The 20,581-nt window shown below is 40.8% G+C and overlaps 3 non-coding genes across 3 annotated transcripts; 2 read left to right on the forward strand and 1 right to left on the reverse strand.

Annotated features, from left to right (window-relative positions):
- Positions 1-520: 520 nt before the first annotated feature.
- Positions 521-626, forward strand: LOC112781723 (small nucleolar RNA R71). The gene has a single exon (XR_003192482.1). It is a non-coding gene; the product is annotated as a small nucleolar RNA R71 (small nucleolar RNA).
- Positions 627-3,576: 2,950 nt separating this feature from the next.
- LOC112781992 (small nucleolar RNA R71) lies at positions 3,577-3,685 on the reverse strand. Its single transcript, XR_003192737.1, has one exon. It is a non-coding gene; the product is annotated as a small nucleolar RNA R71 (small nucleolar RNA).
- A 14,151-nt stretch (positions 3,686-17,836) lies between these two features.
- Positions 17,837-17,943, forward strand: LOC112780284 (small nucleolar RNA R71). Its single transcript, XR_003191131.1, has one exon. It is a non-coding gene; the product is annotated as a small nucleolar RNA R71 (small nucleolar RNA).
- The last annotated feature ends 2,638 nt before the right edge of the window (positions 17,944-20,581 follow it).

The raw sequence follows: 20,581 nt of genomic DNA on the forward strand, positions 1-20,581 counted from the left end.
AGCTTGTGGGGCTTGGTTCCACCTTTGATTAGAATTATCCCTCCACCCTTGGTTTTGATTTCCTCCATGTTGATTGTAGTTAGGTATTTGTGGGTATGGATTGGCTACCGCTAATGTAGTGTCCTCTTGGAGTTGAGGGCACTCATCGGTGTAATGGTTGTTACAAGCACAAATACCACATGATCTTGGTGGTCCTTCAATTCTTGGAGGTTGAGGTGGAGGACATATCAAGGCTTGGGGAATTTGTTGCCCTTGGGTAATTTGTCTCAACAAAATTGTCATCTCACCAAGGGTCTTTGTCAAAATGGCATCTCCGGAAGGAGAAACTTCACTTAAAGTCTTTGGTTGTGGGTTTTTTGCCCTTGAGTGTTGAGTGGAGTCCACCAAGTCCGCTATGATCTCCCAAGCTTCCTCGGCGGTCTTATTTTTGGTGAGGGATCCTCCACTAGAGGCATCTAGGAGAAGCTTATCTTGGGAGTTCATCCCTTGACAAAAATAGCTAATAAGTACCAACTCGTCAATACGATGGTGGGGGCAAGCTTCCAACAACTTCTTGAATCTCTCCAAGTACTCATAAAGAGTCTCCCCATCTCATTGCATAATGCAAGAGATTTCCTTGTCCGTCTTTTGTGGTGGATAGAACTTTTCCAGAAATTCCTTACGCAACAAGTCCCAATTGGAAATCACATCTCCCAGTTGAGTATAAAACCATTCTTTCGCTTTTCCCTCCAAAGAGAAAGGGAAAGCGAACACCAAAACTGCTACTTCATTTGCACCGTGTCTTCTCGCAGTAGAGCATGCAACTTGAAAATCCTTAAGATGCTTAAGAGGGTCTTCTCCTGGTAGTCCATTGTACTTGAGGAGCAAGTTTATTGTGCTAGTCTTAAGCTCAAAATTTGGATCCAAAGCCGAATACCGGATTTGTATCGGTTGCAAGTTAATATCAGGAGCTCCGGCTTCCCTTAAGGTAATTCTATGAGGTGGATCCGCTATGGAGTTGTCACCTGAGTCACTCAAAGAGATTTCAGCACTCCCCACAGATGAATATAAGGTTTCCTCGTTAATTGAAGAATGATGGTCACAGATTGATGGTGATAGTAAATTGGAGTGCTCTTCAAGCAAGCCTGATTCACTATTCACAAATGCTAGCCGGCGCCGAGCTTGCCTAATATGAGTTAAAGTTCTTTCTATTTTCGGATCAAAAGGGGCCAATATCGGGTCTGGAAGTGACCGTGTCATTCAACTGAGGAAGCAATAGAAGCATGCAATTATGAAAAGCAAAACAAGAATGGGCAAATAAACATAAACCAACCTAACAATCAACAGCTACCAAGACTAGCTAGATAGAAACGATATCTACAAAATAGTGCCAAGTAGAAAATAAAAACCAAATACTCACACTATTCACATATTCACAACAACCAAAATTATAGCACTCATTGCACTTAAAGTGAGTCCCCGGTAACGACGCCATGGTCAAATTTACCGTTGATCTAGGTTTTCACAAATTAGAATCCCATCGTTGAAAGTATAGCCTAAACCAACGATTAATTCCCAAGTCAAATATTTAATCCAAAGGATATGTCACAATTTAAAACCAATTCAATTCCGGGAGTTTCAATTCCCAGGTCGTCTCCCAAGGACACTTGAGACCAATGAGTGTGCAATCTTGGTTGTGAGAATCATGGGGTTTTCAATAAAGGGATAAACATATAAAGTAATAAAAGAACATGCAAAATTGTAAGAAATGAACTAATAAAGGAATTAATGAAGTAACTATGCAATATAGACAAGTAAGGTGTAAAAAGAACTAATGTAAATGTGTATGAAGGAATTGAAGCATAAAAGGAATCTTGGCTTGGAGTGAGCTAAAGGTCCTTTCCTTGTTAGAACAACAACTATGACAACTAGAATGGATCAATCTCACTTGATCAACCCTCACATCGGAGAGTAATTTAAATAAGCATAAGTGTTCTTAACCCACAAATCCTAAATTGCTTGCTAATTGCCTTAGCAACAACATAGCGTTAGTGGGAACAAGAACAATTAACAATCCAAGAATTGACACTAAATATTAAATGTTGGACATTCCAACTCTAGGAACCCAATTGCTCACTTTTCCCAAGCTAAGAGATAGGAAACTAGCCCAAAATCATACTTGACATTTGTCAAACACTTGGTGGGCAAGAACTCTAAACATGGGAAAAATGAGAAAAAAGCTTTAAACCAAAAGCAACAAATAATCTCAATCAACAATAAAAACTCAAGAAAGCATTTAACAATCATCAATCACAAAATTCATCAATAAGAAATAGGAATTGCAAAAGAGAAGTAAAATTGAACTATAACTTAAATTATCAAAAAGAGTATGAACAATGTAACTATAAAGAGTAGTAACAAAGAGATACTTACAATAGGAATTAGAAAAATCCATGATCAAAATGGAAATGGCACTTGAATGTAAAAACCCTAGTATAAACCCTAGTAGAGATGATGAAAAACTTAAAAAAAAACTGTACTAAAGCTACCTACTAGAACTCCTAAGCTACACTAATGTTATGCTATGGTATGGTCTTCATTTTCCCTTCCTTATGAGCTAAATGGCTTCAGAAATGGGCCTCCAAACCACCAAAATAGCGAGTCACATGAGATTTTAATAAAGGCATGTGTGTCCACCTATGCGGACGCATAGACGTGTGCGCCCGCATACTCAGCCAAAAATCTCTACCCGTGCATAAGCACAGAGGGTTGTGCGCACGCACAGTAGGCGATATTTGAATGGACGCGCGATGTGCATGATGCGGCTCACGCGCACGCGTGGCTCTGATCTGATGGCTGTGCATACACACGTAGGTCTGTGCGTACGCACATTAGGCTGAGCTCTTCTCCTTTGATTCTTCATACTTCCTCTATTTTGAAGGCTCTTCTTCCATTTTCTCCATATCGTTCCTACCTTATACCTCTGGAATCACTAACAAATAACATCAAGGCATCGAATGGAATGTAAACGAAATAAACTTAATCAAATTAGGCACAAAAGAGCATGTTTTCATAATCCAGCACAAATTAGGAGGAAAGTTCAAATGCATGCTATTTAGTGGAATAAGTGCAAGTTTATATGATGAAATCTATTCAATTTCAACCAAAACATCATCATCAAATATGGATTCATCAGTAGCATTGGTTGAAAATCAGCCACTAACGGTTAGCGACCGAGTTGGTCGCTATTCTTAAATTAGCGACCAAGGGTTTAGCGACCACCAGAATCGGTCGCTAAATTGGTCGCTATTCTGGTAATTTCTTGTAGTGTTAGTCTTTCTTATGCAACAGAATTGCAAGTTCCATGGACTTCCACTGGAAGATCCACATCAATTCTTATATGAATTCTTGCAAATCTATGACACTGTTAAGACTAATGGAGTGGATCCTGAGGTCTACAGACTTATGCTCTCTCACTTTGTGGTTAGAGATAGAGCTAGGATATGGTTGGACTCTCAACCTAAAGAAATCCTAGACTCGTGGGAAAAATTGGTCAATGCTTTCTTGGCCAAGTTCTTTCAACCTCAGAACATGAGCAAAATCAGAGTGAAAATTCAAATCTTCATACAAAAAGAAGGTGAATCCCTCTATGAAGCCTGGGAAAGATACAAGCAACTGATTAGGAGATGTCCTCCTGACATGCTCTCAGAATGGTCTATCCTAGGTATATTCTATGATGGGTTGTCTGAGATATCCAAAATATCATTGGACAGCCTTGCAGGTGGATCACTCCACTTGAAGTGAACGCCTGAAGAGGCAAAAAAACTCATTGAGATGGTTGCAAACAACCAATTCATGTACACCTCTGAGAGAAACCCTGTGAACAATGGGGTATCTCATAAGAAAGGAGTTCTTGAAGTAGACACTCTGAATGCGATATTGGCTCAGAACAAGATCTTGACCTAACAAGTCAATATGATCTCTCAGCATTTGACAGGAATGGAAGCTGCAGTTGGCAGTACCCAAGAAGCTTCCTATAAAGTAGAAGCTTATGATCCTGACCAACCCATGATGGAAGAGGTGAATTACATGGGAGAACCCTATGGAAACACCTACAATCCATCATGGAGGAATCATCCTAACCTTTCATGGAAGGATCAACATAAGCCTCAGCAAGGCTTCAATAATAATCAAGGTGGAAGAACCCAGAATAGGTTCAACAACAGGCCACCATTCCCATTCCCAGGAACATATGGAGACTCTTAGGCAGAGCCTTTCTGACTTGGTCACTGTAGTCTCTAATCTCTCTAAGACCACTCATAGTTTCATAACTGAAACAAAGTCCTCCATCAAAAATTTGGAAGTACAAGTTAGTCAACTGAGCAAGAAAATCCCTGAGACTCCTCCTAACACTCTTCCTAGTAACACTTAATTAAACCCAAGAGAAGAGTGCAAGGCTATCACTGCTAAAGCTGAGGCCGTATCTGAAGGGAGTAATCTGGCGTTGAACGCCAATGATGAGATCCCTAATGGGTGTTCAATGCCCAATGATATGCCATTCTTAGTGTTGAACGCTAGTAAGGAAGTCTTTACTGGGCGTTCAATGCCAAACGCTACACCTTTAATGGCGTTGAATGCCAATAAAGAAGACTTTATCGGGCGTTCAACGCCCAAACTGGCACAAAAGCTGGCGTTGAACGCCAGTAAGGAAGACCTTACTGGGCGTTTAACGCCCAAATTGGCAGAGAAGCTGGTGTTGGACGCCAGTGAAGATATCCCCACTGAGCGTTCAACGCCCAAAATGCCATAAGAGATGACGTTGAACGCCAGTAAAGGTGTTCCTACTGAGTATTCAATGCACACTGATGAAGTCTCTATCCAAGAATTAAAGAAAGCCAAGGCTCATGTAGAGACCATAGAGGTCCCCTTGCATGCACTCTTGCAATGCATAAGTCCTGATGAATACTCATCCTCTGATGAGGATGAGAAAACTAGGGAAGAGCAAGTTGCTCGGTACCTAGGAGCTCTCATGAAGCTAAATTCCAAGTTATTTGGAGTAAAGACATTGGAGGAAGAACCTCCAGTGCTTACCAAAGAACTCAATTCTTTGGTTCAGCAGAAGCTGTCTCAAAAGCTTCTGGATCCCGAACACTTTCTAGTTCCTTGCACCATTGGCACCATGACCTTTGAAAAGACTCTGTGTGAAGGAGAAGTTGGGAATCTTTAAGGTATAAGCTACAAATATCTCACTAGAGATGGCAGACAAGTCAATGAAAAGAGCATATGGCCTCGTAGAGGATGTCTTAGTGAAGGTTGAAGACCTCTACATCCCTGCAAACTTTATAGTCTTAGATACTGGGGAAGATGAGAATGAGTCTGTCATCCTTGGAAGACCTTTCCTAGCCACTGCCAATGCTATCATTGATGTAGCAAAGGGAGAACTGATTTTACAACTAGAGGAAGAGCGCATCTTGTGCAACACTTAGTGTTCCAACCATCTCTCTCAGTGCAAAGCTTTACTAAGCCCCCAGACACCAATTCTAAGTTTGGTGTTGGGCAGCCATCAACAAACACTGAGAACAAAGGTACTAAGAAGAGAGTAATTAAAGGCTGGAGGGACAAAAGATCCCCACAGAAGGCCTCTCACCTGGCATGAGAGTTGTCTTCACCAAGAAACCAGTCGTACCACATACAGTGAGTCGTATCTTGTCTCTAGAGCATATGGAGCTCATTCATAAAAAGACAGGAAGAAAGTTCACTGTAAGGGGCAAAATTTTGAGCCCATATCAATCTCTGTGAGGAGTTAATCATCAACCTAGTGACGTTAAAGAAGTGCTTATTGGGAGGCAACCCAACCATATTTAGTTATTTCTATTTCTTTTAAAGTTTATTTTACATGATGATGATAAGTCATCTTATGCTAGTTTCACAAGCATTTTTTATTAGTTTCATTAGGTTTTATGCACTTTCTTGCACAATAAGTCAGTAATTGGAGTGGATTTTCATGATTAATTTGAATCAATCAAACATCATTTATTTTACACAAAATTATAAGGTTTATGCTAGAATTAATTGGTTTCATGAATGATGCAAAGACCTTGTGAATTTGGTGAGACTTTGATTGCTTGTTTGGTTGCTTGTAGGTGAAGAAATGAAAAAATGAAGAATCAAGGAAGCGTTGCGTTTAGAAAAGGAACGCCACGCTCAAAGAGAAAACATAGCTAGCGTTCACTTTGGAAGTGAGCGCCACGTTCACTTTGTTCACTTTTTCGGGGAAATCAAGCTTGGAAGCAAAGGTCTCGTGCCATCCGTACACTAAGTAGCACTCAAAATGGTAACACAGCGCTCACTAAGGCAGCGCTAGTGAGGAGAGGCGCGCACTAAAGAAGCACCAAATGGTGCAGCGCTGAACAAGCGAGCATAGCGCTCATTAAGGGAGCGCTAAGAGAGGAAAATTGCGCACCAAAGAGGCCACGCATGTATGGTGCAGCGCTCAAATCTGGAACGTAGCACTAACCAAGAGAGTGCTAGAGAAGCAAAATTGCGCACGTGAAAGGGGCACGCCTAAGGAGTGAGCGCTGCGCTCAATTTGTGCACTGAACGCTCCACTGGAAGGAGCACCAACACCCCTGACCCACTTTCATTCAAGGCCAAATCAAAAAGCCCACTCCAAGTGCTGAAGGATGGAAATAGAAAGTGTATAAATAGATCAAATTTGATTTGGATAAGGAGAACCTTTTTGCTCATTTTTAGCTTTCTCTCTTTTAATTTTCCTTTTTAGAATTTGGGGAATTGGGATCAGATCTAAGTTTGCTTTCTGTGTTCATTTTTCTTTTCTTTTGCAACTTCTATTTTCTGTTTTGGGTTTTGGACTAAGATTAGAGAACTCTACTGAAATTATTCATATGAGAATCATCTTTTACTTTTCCTTTTTATAGTTCTAAGACTTGGAAATTGGATCTTAACTTTCTTTTCTATTTTCATTTTACTTCTTCTGCAATTTCTTCTTTTCTGTTTGGTCAAGAGAGTAATTGAGATCTAGATCTGCTTTCTATTCTTGTTATTCTTCTGCAATTGTCAATTTCTTTTTCGAGATTTTATAATTGAGCTGAGCTTTTCTTGCTGTCTTGACTCTTCTGTAATTTTTCATTTCTGTTTTGGTTCTTCTGCGATTTCTCTTCATCTCATGCTTCTTTAATTCACTGCACTTCTATTTCTAGTTCAATTTGAATCCCAATACCCAAATTCCCTTTATTCTTCATGCAATTTAAGTTTCCTAGCAATTTAGATTCAGAAATTTAAGTTTCTTGCACTTTAAGTTTCAGTCATTTACATTTCTTGCAATTTAAGTTTCAGCTTGTTTACTTTCTTGCTCTTTAAGTTTCTGCAATTTACTTCTTCTGCACTTTAAGATTCAGCCAATTTTCATTCTGCACTTTAGTTTACTTGCAATTTTACTTCTATTAATCAAGTTTCACTCAAATCATCGGATATTTGCTTAACTAAATTCATCACCTAACTAAAGTTGCTCAATCCATCAATCCCTGTGGGATCGACCTCACTCTTGTGAGTTATTACTACTTGATGCGACCCGGTACACTTGCCAGTGAGTTTGTGTGGAATCATTTTTCCCTCATCACATGATTAATTCCTTGAGTTTATATTTTCTTTAGTTGTTTTTTCAAGTTCATGATCACATGCATTAGTCAGAACAGAGACAGAAAGATTCAGAGATAGAAACAAAACACACTGCAATAAGTATCTTGCTGGCATTGAACGCCATACAAGGAAGGCAGAGTGGGCATTGAACGCCCACCAGAAGCAGCCAAACTGGCGTTGATCACCACACAGGGTGTCCACGATGGGTGTTCAACGTCTAAGAAGACCAAAGAGTTGGCGTTGAACGCCAGCCATGGAGCAAAGGCAGAAGCAGAAGACCTGGCGTTGAACGCCAGGAAGGAGGTCCCTCCTGGGGTGTTCAACGCCCTGAATACAGCAGGAAGCTGGCATTGAACGCCAGCTATAAAGCATGAGCTGTGCGTTCAATGGCCATAAGGGGGCAGGGAATTTGAATTCCCTAGCCCCTCAGGACCAGTGGGTCCCACAGCATCTTCACCTACCCCACCTTCTTCTCTCTTCTTTTCACACTTCCCCACACACTTTTCCTCAACCAATCACATCCATACCTCTTCCCCAAAACCATCATAACTCCCACCAACCCCCACCCACTAAAATTTAAACTTTCCCACCCATACAACTCCCCCCGGTTCATTCAAAACCCTACCCACAACCTCCCTATAAATACCCCCTCATACCACTTATCCCACATACTACTCATACACCTTCAACCCTCCCTTGGCCGAATTGCTCTTCTCCCTCCATCTCCATCTATTTTCTTCTTCTTCTACTCCATTCTTCTCTTTTGTTTATTTTTTGTCGGAGACGAGCAAAGCTTTTAAGTTTGGTGTTGAAAAAGCCTTGCTTTTTACTTTCCATCCCACTTATGGCACCCAAGACCGGAGAACCCTCTAGAAAAAGGAAAGGAGAGGCCATAACCACCACCAATGAATCTTGGAAGATAGAGAGATTCATCACCAAAGCCCACCAAGACCACTTTTTTGAAGTAGTGGCAAAGAAAAAGTGATCCCTGAGGTCCCTTTTAGGCTTAAGAAGAATGAGTATCTGGAGATCTGATATGAAATCTGGAGAAGATGTTGGGAAATCCTAACAAATCCCATCCAAGAGGTTGAGATCTTAATGGTGCAAGTGTTCTATGCTAATGCATGGGTCACGAAAAACCATGACATTAGTGTGAACCCTCATCCTAAAAATTGGAGCACCACCGTCCGAGGAAGAATCTTAGACTTTAGTCCAGAAAGTGTGAGATTGGCGTTCAACTTGCCTTTGATGCAAGGAGACCCACATCCTTACACTAGAAGAGTCAATTTTGATCAGAGGCTAGATCAAGTGCTCTCAGACATCTGTGTGGAAAGAGCACAGTAGGAAAAGGATTCCCAAGACAAGCCTATCCAACTAAGAAGGCTTGACCTCAAGCCCATAGAAGGTGGAAATACATGAGGTGATACCTCAAGAGTTGTACAAAGTGGTCGACAAGTCCTCCACCCAAGCAAGGTTACCTTTCCCTTATCTTATCTGTCACCTATGCAATTCAGCTGGAATTGTCATAGAAGGTGACATTCCAATTGAGGAGGACAAGTCCATTACTAAAAGAAGGATGGAGCATGATGAGAGAGAAATTGTCGTTGGTAAAGAATTTCTTAAAGAAATCTCGGTGTAAGCATAGTTCTAAACCAACAAACAATTCCTCACATCAAACATTTGGTTGTCACAAGTACAAACCCCTATAAAAATAACCGAAGTATTCAAACCTTGGGTCGTTCTCCCTAGGAATTGCAATGAAGTGTTCAATTATTGGCTATGAAGTATCATTAGGGGTTTTTGAGATAAGGAACAAGAAAAGTAAATTGCAAGAATTAAACTAATAATTAATAAAGCTCTTGACAAGGTATGAGAACTAGAAGTCCTATCCTCGTTAACTTCCTCAATTGTGACATCAATTATCCATTGCTCCCACTTAGTCAACCTTTAGCTATGAAGGAAAGTCAAGTGAATGAATCAATTTGATTCCTCAAGTCCTAGTTAACTCCTAAGGAAAGACTAGAGTTAGTGAAATTCAAATCAACTAGCAACTTTCAACTATCAATCAACAAAAGAGTTGGATAACTCAAGAGTCTCCAATTACTCAACCTAAGCCAAGAGGAACAAAAATATAACTCATAACTAGAAGAAGCATTTGAACAAACACCTAGTGGGCAATACAAACAAACAACACATAAATTGCAAGAATGATGCACGGAAACTTGTCTCTCAACAATTTTCCCTCGGCAAGTATACCGAATTGTCGTCAAGTAAAAACTCACAATAGAGTGAGGTCGAATCCCACAGGGATTGATTGGTCAAGCAACTTTAATTGGAGGAATGTTCTAGTTGAGCTAAGCAGAATTTGATTGGAGAATTGCAGGAAATTAAATGGCGAAAAGTAAATGGCAGGAAATGTAATTACTGAAAATAAAGGACTGAATGTAAATGACGGAAAGTAAATTGCAGAATCTTAAATGGGGAATGGGGAAGATGAACATAAAAGTAAATGGCAGAAAGTAAAGAGAATGGGTAATATCAGAAATGGGGAGTTCATTGGGCTCAGGAGATGTTGTATTCTCCGGATCAAGTTCATTTTCATCTCTTCCTCAATCAATGCATTCATTGATCTCCTTGGAAATCTTAAGTGATTGAATTCCAATTCCTTGGTAATTCAATCTCTCAAATCTTGATCAATAGCCAATTCCTTGGTCTAATTGCTCATGAGAAGAGATGAAGTGTGGTCACTGATTATACCACATGTATTCCCAAATCAAAATGTTGGTAGGATTATATGTCACTATATCCATCCAAACCCCAATTTGGTCCAACATGAGAAAGTATTTCTAGTATGATCTCTTCATTCTTCTTCCAAGGTTTCGAAGAGATCCAAGTATGAATAGCTTCTTTTCCAAGACAACTACCCAATCGGATGAAGATTGAAAGCTTTCTAGTAAAATCAAGAGAAAAAAAAGAAGAAGAATAATGAAAACTATTATTGATCCATCAAATTACAACAGAGCTCCCTAACCCAATGAAAGGGGTTTAGTTGTTAATAGCTCTGGGAATGGAAAACAAAGATGGAAAATACATTCTCAAAAGTAGAACTAAAAGTGCAGAGAAAGTAAAATTATACAGAGAGTAGTTCTCCCAATGGCCAAAAGCTCTCTCTCTAGTTCAAAACTACTCCTATATATACTACTCTTCTGATCTTCTAGTTGGCTCTTCAAGTCTTTGGATATGGGCCTTTGGATCTTGAGTTAAAGCAGTTTGGAATCTTCAGTGGGCTCAGCTTTACTTGCAGAGAAAGTGTGAAGTAGGCATGGACTTTAGCTAGGACGTTAGTGGCGTTAACGTTAAGTGAAAATGTGGGTTCGAGAACGTTAGTGACAATCACCTTTTTCACTAACGTTCCTAGCCCAAGATGGTTCACGTTAACTTCAACGTTAGTGGCACTAACGTGACCACTAACGTTGCCTCTTGGTCTATCGCAAGCGTTATTGGCGTTCACCTTTGCTAATAACGTTACTCTTAGCCCCCCTTTTCTCACGTTAGAGTCCACGTTAGTATAACTAACGTGGCTTTTAACGTGGGCATGCCTTAGCCTCGAGAGCGTTAGTGACACTTACCTTTGTCACTAACGCTCCAAACGCCCCTTCTCACGTTAGTGCCTCACGTTAATTGTCTTAACGTGGCCACTAACGTGGTGGTGATTGCCATCTCCAATGTTAGTGACAAAGGTGAGTGTCACTAACGTTGGCTCATCATTTCTTTCCTCCACGTTAGCTTCCACGTTAATGCAATTAACGTGGCAACTAACGTGGCTCATAGTGGCTTGGTCCAACGTTAGTGACAAAGGTGAATGTCACTAACGTTGGCGATTCCTTGCTCCTCCCACGTTAGAGTTCAAGTTAACGTGACTCTTAACATGGCCAATTGGGCTTAGTCCAACGTTAGTGACAAAGGTGAGTGTCACTAACGTTGGCATTGTCTTCCCTTTCCACGTTAGAGTTCACGTTAACTGAGTTAATGTGACTCTTAACGTGGCCAATTTCCAATTTGGAGCGTTAGTGGTATTCACTTTTACCACTAACGCTGGAGCTCCCTTTCTCTCCACGTTAACTACCACGTTAATGTAGTTAACGTGGCAATTAACGTGGGCCATGATGGTTTCGAAGGTGTTATTGGCAATCACTTTTCTCATTAACGTTGCAAGTTTATACCCATTCCATGTTAGTGGTCACGTTAATTAGATTAACGTGACTGCTAATGTGGCTCTTCCTTGCTTCCTTTGTCCTGAAATCAAGCAAATAAAGTGCATCAAAGCTCTAATCCAAGTTATGAGACATGCATTATCCAATTTGTCATTCAATTCATGCATAATTCTCATAAAACCACATGAAATTCACAATGTTTGCTTGAATCAAGATGTAAGTGATTATCTACCCAAAACTTGCTTATTAACTAAGAAAATGCATGAAACTACCCTAAAACAATAAAGAAAAGATCAGTGAAATTGTCCAAAATTCCCTGACATCACAACACTAAACTTAAAGCTTGCTTGTCCCTAAGCAAGTACTGAAACATGAGAATGATGAATGAAATGACAAGAGAAATGAGTCATTATTGTGGAAGTCATGTCCTTGGTTTTATGGGGTTTCATGCATAACAACTTAGGTTCATTCCTTCATTGGCTTTCAGACCTTTACCATGCCCTGGAATATTCACTTGATTGCACCCTATGAGACTTTTATTCATTGATCCCTTTGTCTTTTCAGGGTTTGATTGTGTTCTTTAGACTAGGTGCTCTGTAAGGGGGCGACTCTTTAAGATAAGCTTTCAGCCAGCACTCCCGAACCAGTTGGTTCAAGGTGCTAGGTGTTAAGACACCCCTAAGGACTTACTCCCTCAAGTCTCTTTCCCCCCATACATTCACACCACAGGCACATGGTTTATTATTTTTCTTCTTGAGACCTTGGTGTCCAGCACCTCTTTGGGTTACTAAGTGCTTTGTAGCAAGGGTTACTCTTGATAGTGGACTTTCAGCTGATAATCCCGGGTTAGTTAACCCAAGTTACCAAGTGATAAGGCACCCCTGAGAGCTTATTCATCCAAATATATCCTTTGCACAGGAGCACCACAGACACATGCCTTAAGATTCAACCCTTGGTACCTAGCCTTATTTCTTACTCTTTTTCTTTATTTCTCAACTTTCATTTTTCTTTCCCCTTTTCTTATTAGGATCTTGTTATTTAGCTAGTCTCATGGGGTGTGTTTCAAGCATATGATTCAGGACAGATAGTTGCCTTCCTACCTTGTTGGTGAACCAACTTAGCTAAGTACTTACTACACCACAAGCTCAAGAACTTACTCCACAAATTGAACATCACTCTGGTCTTTCATAACATCTCTTTTTATTTGACTTAAAGGACAATCATACAAGTAAGCAAGGTGAAAATGCAATAGTGACATTAGACTAGCAAGCATAAACCTAAGCAATGAAAACTTAAAGGCAGAATTTAAAATCCTAAACTATCATGGAAATATGTTCTATTTTATACATGATTTTCCTTATTTAAAACTTGAAAAAGATGGAACAAAGAAGGAACTCCACCACCTTTTACTCCTGGGGTTGCTCATGCGAGCCTCTTGTTTGTCCTCTTTGTGTCTTTCTTAAGTGCTTGAACCCCCACTTACCTTGCTTTTTCCAATTAACTTTTTCTAGAAGCCAGCATCTTCCATCTTCTTTTTCAATGTTTCCTTCTGCTGTTTCACCTTCCTTTCCTCTTGTTCTGTTAGATCTTTTTGGACTGTATCATACCTAGGAATTGCAGAGTGCAAATTATGCATATGCCCAGTTATATAGTTCAACTTGGCCTGAGTGTTTATGTTGAACTCTTCCCTATGTAGTTGCTGTCCTTCATTAAGCACGCTGAACTCATTGAATGCTTTTGTTTGAGCTAACTGATGTTGGTTGAGTTCTTGAAGGCGTTTATCTTGACGCTCTTGCCTTTCAGTCACTTGATTGATGGCTTGAGTGAGCTGGGAGTATTGCTCCTGTTGCTACTCCATTTGTTGCTTCTGCCACTCCCTCTGCTGACCCATCCAATTAGAGAGCAGTTCTTCTTGACGATCCATCTTTTTGGCTTGAATGTGCAGTTGTTGTTCTTGTCCATCCATATAACTCCTTGCTAGCTCCTCAATGGCTACGTGAATGTGATTCAAGCTTATGTTGGTTGGATTGTAGTACTCTTCTTGCTGGTATTCTTCTTGATGAGATTCTTCTCGGTGAGGTCCTTCTTGTGATGTTCTTTTCCCTATTTGAGGCCTTCTTTGTTGTTGGGCGGGTGCCACATAAGTTATACGCTGTAGCATAACTAACCTCCCAGGGTATACCCAATTTGGATTGCTGTCCTCGAAGATCACCTTGGCTTTCTTACATAGTCTCGTGATGGTTCTGGGATACAAAAGCCGAGCGCTCGGATCACTCTTTTCGGCTGCTTCTTGGATTCCCTCAGCTATGATTTCATGTACATTGATGTCTCCACCGCTCATAATGCAATGTAGCATAGTAGCTCGAGCAATGTTGACTTCAGAATTGTTTGAGGCTGGGAGGATAGATATTCTCACGAGCTCAAACCATCCCTTGGCTTCCGGGATGAGGTCTCCTCTTTTGATGAACCGTGGCCTCTTATCTGCATACCTTTCCCAATCTGATCCTATGACACACATGTCATTTACAATTTCTTCAAGCTCATCATTGTCTGGCCCATTACTTATCCTTGATTGGTAGCTTGGCTTATCAGAGGATTGTGATTTCAGATGAAGAGTCCTCATGATCGCATTAGGACTGAAGTCTACCTCTGTTTCTCTCACGTAACTTTTGAAGGTTGGAGCCTTGGTATTGTCTTCCCTGGCCACATTGGCATAGAACTCCTTAATGAGATTAGCATTTATTCTTATTTCTGGGTTCGTGAGTTCTTGCCAACCCCTCTGTTCAATATTTTCCCGAATCTGCGGGCACTCATCATAGTTGAATTGGAACGTCAGCTCTGGCAAAACTTTCTTGTGCTTGATACGTTCGAATTGAAGCTCATGGAAAGCGGTCTTGAACCTTCCTTCGTCAAAAGGAATGCTCTCCACTGGTGTCTTTTTCTTTCGCCTTTTGGAGCTTGATGACGTCATAAGTGATTTTTGAGATGGGAAGGTGTTGAGAATTATTGGTTAATGATGGACTTCGACCGATTGAGATGGGGGTGTAGTTAAGGGAGTGGGTGAGAGTGTTTTTGATGGGGTAGTAGGAGTTGGGTTCCAAAAGTGGGAAGTAAAAAGAATGGAATTGGAATGTGAAAGGGAGTATGGAATAAGAACCACTTATATAGGGAAGTGGTGAGTAAATGAAAGGTGTGGATTGATGGAGTGTGTGTATGATGAACGGATGAGGTTTAGCATGGGATGAGCGCAAGGATCATCAACTTTATGATGGGGTTGGTTTGATTTCCAAGCGTGTCATTCTTTCAATGTTGCATGGCAACATTTCCCAATGCATTCCCCTTGAAGACACGTGTATAGTCCTCTCCTTTTGTGGTGGCCAAACCCTCCTCCTTCAATTGTCCCATCAATTCTCCTACAAAACAAAAGGGATGTGATTAATGGAATTGTGGGAAGTGGCAGCAAAATTTAAAAAAATTGGGATAACTACTTTTTAAAGTTTTTGTTTCTAACTAACTAAGTGCTATTCATGAATGCAAACCAACTGACTTTTTAATTGTTCATGTATGCAACATTGGTGACACCAAACTTAGTTTGTGTCCATGTGGTGTACAAAGTTTTGTTCAAGGCTCTAAGAGTAACATGATATGAATTGTATTTATGCTCTTCTTAGTATGCCTTAAACACCAAACTTGTTCTTCACTATGTGCTGCATAAAAGGATTCATTCAAGTATATGTCAAAGTTGATTTGGAATTCATGAACCTTGCATTATTAACTACTTTAAAGCATATAAAACATGGGTTGCCTCCCATGAAGCGCTACTTTAGTGTCACTAGCTTGACGTTCTGACTTTGTCAGGGTGGTTGGTAATGCTTCAAATCTTCCCCCTCGCAGTAAATCTATCTCCACTGGCTTCATCAAGGATCTCCACATGTTCTAAGGAGAGAATCCTGTTGATGGTGAAAACTTTAGGTAGCTGAGATGGGATGGTGGGGAGATGAGGTGGGATAACTGGGAAATAAGCTGAGATCACTTTATCCCCTGGAGAGAAGTCCTCTGTACGGATCTTCTTGTTCCTCCACCTCCTTGGTGCCTTCTTCTTTGTTTCTTTTGATGTTGCCCTACTCTTTGTGACCACTTTTTCCAAGAAAATTTTGTTGCTGGTCTCATATGACTCTGGTGGTTTAGGTTCCTCCTGGTTTTCCTTTTGCTGTGACAACTGCTGACTGTCTTGTTCATCAACCAAAGGGATTCCCAGGTGTACAGCTTGTGCTTCAATGCTTGTTTCTTCCACCAGTGCTTTGTCGTGCTCTCCCCTTGGTTCCTTGCTTTCCTGATCTGCTTCTTGTGAGGGTTTGAAGACATTGAATGCGAGTTGTTCGTCATGTATCCTCAGTATTAGCTCTCCTCGCTCCACATCTATGAGCGCTCTGGCTGTAGCTAGGAATGGTCTTCCCAATATGATTGGGTGAAGGTGACTCTCTTCTATTTCCAATATGACAAAGTCTGTGGGAAGGAAGTAGTTCCCAACCTTTACCAACACATTTTCAACCACTCCTACTGCTTGTTTTTGAGTTTTATCAGCCAGCCTGATGACTACGTCTGTGGGTATTAGCTCATTGATCTGCAGCTTCTTCATAAGGGATAAAGGCATTAAGTTGATGCTTGCTCCCAGGTCACAGAGTCCTTTGTCAAACATTGTTTCTCCTATGGTGCAGGGGATGTGAAAACTCCCTGGGTCCTTCCTTTTTGTAGGCAACTCTGGTTGAATGAGAGCACTGCACTCCTTATTCATCACTATTGTTTGCCCTCCTTTGAGTGAGCTTTTCCTGGTCAGCAGCTCTTCATATACTTAATGTACGAGGGCATTTGTTGGAGAGCCTTGATGAATGGTATGTTTACATGGAGAGATGTAAACATATCAAGGAACTTTGAGTATATTCTCTTTTCCACACCACCCTTGAGTCTTTGGGGAAAAAGGTGCATAGAGTTTCAGCATCTCCTTCTGTGTAATTTTGGTTTCTTGGTGACCCTCTTCCTGCTTCTCTGCTGAAGTATCTCCAGAGTGTTCGAAGGGTTTGTTCAGCTCTTCCTCAGTCCCCTTATCACTTATAGTGACCATCTTGCATTCTTTCCATGTTACTTTCTTTGCTTCACCTCTTAGGTTTTTCTCTGTGTCACTTGGGAAGCTGTCAGTAGGTTTGGAAATCTTCTCAGAAAGGTATCCCACTTGAAATTCTAGCCTCTTAATGGTGTCTCCCTGGTTTTTGATATTAGTTCGCACCTCCTCCTTGAACACCTTGTTCTCTTGGAGTTCCTTACATATGCCTTCAAGTAGGGTCTCAATCCTTGAGAGTCTATCTTCGGATGATGGTGAGTTGGAGTTGGAGGGATGAGAATGGCCATTTTGGTTTTGATATGGATGTTGAGAGGTGTTGTTAGGTGGGTGCTGATATGATCTCTGTGTGGAATATTGGTGAGCTGCATTGTTGTTGGGGTTGTGACGTCTCTGATCTTGGCCTTGATCTTGTTAATTTCCCCACCCAAAGTTTGGGTGGTTCCTCCAACCAGGATTGTAATTTTTGGAGTATGGATCATGGGTCTGCCTAGGTGAGTTTCCAATGTAGTTGGCTTGTTTCTGCTCACCCACTGCTTCTGCATTCACTCCTTCTTGGGTTACTGATGAGGTGGTGATTGCTGCCACTTGGTTCCTCTCCATCTTCTTGGTAAGGTCAGGCAACTACTTGGTAATCAGCTTGTTCTGGGCCAGCAATGCATCCACATTATTTAGCTCCATTAGTCCTCTAGTGTTGCCTCTTTCAGAAGCATAGAAGTAGTCATTCTCAGCTACAGTCTCAATGACATCTATGGCTTCTTCAATGGTCTTCTTCTTGTTCAGAGATCCCCCAGATGAGTGGTCCACTACCTTCTTTGATTCGTAAGAAAGACCCTCATAGAAAATGTGTAACTGCACCCATTCATTGAACATATCTGGCGGGCACTTTCTTGTCAAGTCCTTAAACCTCTCCCATGCTTCATAGAGAGTTTCACCATCTTGTTGCCTGAAGGTTTGTACCTCAGCTCTTAACCTGTTGATTCTTTGAGGAGGATAGAATCTCACCAAAAATTTGTTCACCACATCTTCCCAGGTTGTTAAACTCTCCTTCGGGAAGGACTCCAGCCATTTGGATGCTTTGTCCTTGAGTGAGAAGGGAAACAGAAGCAGTCTATAGGTGTCAGGATGAACACCATTAGACTTCACAGTATCGCATATCCTCAGGAATGTGGTGAGATGTTGATTGGGATCTTCTTGGACACTTCCTCCGAATGAACAATTGTTCTGAACACGGGTGATGAGCTGTGGCTTTAGTTCAAAATTATTAGCGTGTATGGTTAGCTTTTGGATGCTACTTCCACAGTTTCCTGGGTTTGGATTTATGTAGGATCCCAGAACTCTTCTCTCTTGCCCAGCATGATGCACTGGACCTTCTCTGCCATGGTTGTGAGCCTCTTCTTCATGATGGTTCTCCATATTCTCATCCATGTCTGGTTCAAAGTACTCTTCCTCTTCCTCAGCACCAACAACTCTCTTTCTTCTTGCTTCCCTCCTTAATCTAAAAAAGGTCCTCTCAGGTTCAGAATCAACAGAAGTTGAAGCCCCGCTTCTTCTACCTGTCATACAACCAACAAGGTCAAAGCAAAAGGGAGATAGAGAATATTCTTGTTAAAAATGCTGTTAGTGTGAGTGATGCAATATATCAAACAGTTAGTGGGTTAATGAACTGAATTGTAACAAATACGAGAACACCACAAACAGGTAGGGGTAAAGGGAAGAAAATAACTAAAACTGAAAGTAAATTACTCAAACAGAATTTAAATCAAACAAAAGAAAAATGCTCAATCTAGTTATCCACCAATTTAATCATTGTTGATACAAAATCAATCCCTGGCAATGGTGTCATAAACTTGATGCACAGAAACTTGTCTCTCAACAATTTTCCCTCGACAAGTATACCGAATTGTCGTCAAGTAAAAAATCACAATAGAGTGAGGTTGAATCCCACAGGGATTGATTGGTCAAGCAACTTTAATTGGAGGAATGTTCTAGTTGAGCTAAGCAGAATTTGATTGGAGAATTGCAGGAAATTAAATGGCTGAAAGTAAATGGCAGGAAATGTAATTACTGGAAATAAAGGACTGAATGTAAATGACGGAAAGTAAATTGTAGAATCTTAAATGGGGAATGGGGAAGATGAACATAAAAGTAAATGGCAGAAAGTAAAGAGAATGGGTAAGATCAGAAATGGAGAGTTCATTGGGCTCAGGAGATGTTGTATTCTCCGGATCAAGTTCATTTTCATCTCCTCCTCAATCAATCCATTCATTGATCTCCTTGGTAATCTTAAGTGATTGAATTTCAATTCCTTGGTAATTCAATCTCTCAAATCTTGATCAATAGCCAATTCCTTGGTCTAATTGCTCATGAAAAGAGATGAAGTGTGGTAACTGATTATACCACATGTATTCCCAAATCAAAATGTTAGTAGGATTATATGTCACTATATCCATCCAAACCCCAATTTGATCCAACATGAGAAAGCATTTCTAGTATGATCTCTTCATTCCTCTTCCAAGGTTCCGAAGAGATCCAAGTATGAATAGCTTCTTTTCCAAGACAACTACCCAATTGGATGAAGATTGAAAGCTTTCTAGTAAAATCAAGAGAAAAGAAAGAAGAAGAATAATAAAAACTATTATTGATCCATCAAATTACAACAGAGCTCCCTAACCCAATGAAAGGGGTTTAGTTGTTCATAGCTCTGGGAATGGAAAACAAAGATGGAAAATACATTCTCAAAAGTAGAACTAAAAGTGCAGAGAAAGTAAAATTATACAGAGAGTAGTTTTTCCAATGGCCAAAAGCTCTCTCTCTAGTTCAAAACTACTCCTATATATACTACTCTTCTGATCTTCTAGTTGGCTCTTCAAGTCTTTGGATATGGGCCTTTGGATCTTGAGTTGAAGCAGTTTGGAATCTTCAGTGGGCTCAGCTTTACTTGCAGAGAAAGTGTGAAGTAGGCATGGATTTTAGCTAGGACGTTAGTGGCGTTAACGTTAAGTGAAAATGTGGGTTCGAGAACGTTAGTGACAATCACCTTTTTCACTAACGTTCCTAGCCCAAGATGGTTCACGTTAACTTCAACGTTAGTGGAACTAACGTGACCACTAACGTTGCCTCTTGGTCCATCGCAAGCGTTATTGGCGTTCACCTTTGCCAATAACGTTACTCTTAGCCCCCCTTTTCTCACGTTAGAGTCCACGTTAGTATAACTAACGTGGCTCTTAACGTGGGCATGCCTTAGCCTCGAGAGCGTTAGTGACACTTACCTTTGTCACTAACGCTCCAAACGCCCCTTCTCACGTTAGTGCCTCACGTTAATTGTCTTAACGTGGCCACTAACGTGGTGGTGATTGCCATCTCCGACGTTAGTGACAAAGGTGAGTGTCACTAACGTTCGCTCATCATTTCTTTCCTTCATGTTAGCTTCCACGTTAATGCAATTAATGTGGTAACTAACGTGGCTCATAGTGGCTTGGTCCAACGTTAGTGACAAAGGTGAGTGTCACTAACGTTGGCGATTCCTTGCTCCTCCCACGTTAGAGTTCAAGTTAACGTGACTCTTAACGTGGCCAATTGGGCTTAGTCCAACGTTAGTGACAAAGGTGAG

Source organism: Arachis hypogaea, chromosome 19 (genome assembly GCF_003086295.3).
Source record: "Arachis hypogaea cultivar Tifrunner chromosome 19, arahy.Tifrunner.gnm2.J5K5, whole genome shotgun sequence".
NCBI classification, from domain to species: Eukaryota; Viridiplantae; Streptophyta; class Magnoliopsida; order Fabales; family Fabaceae; genus Arachis; species Arachis hypogaea.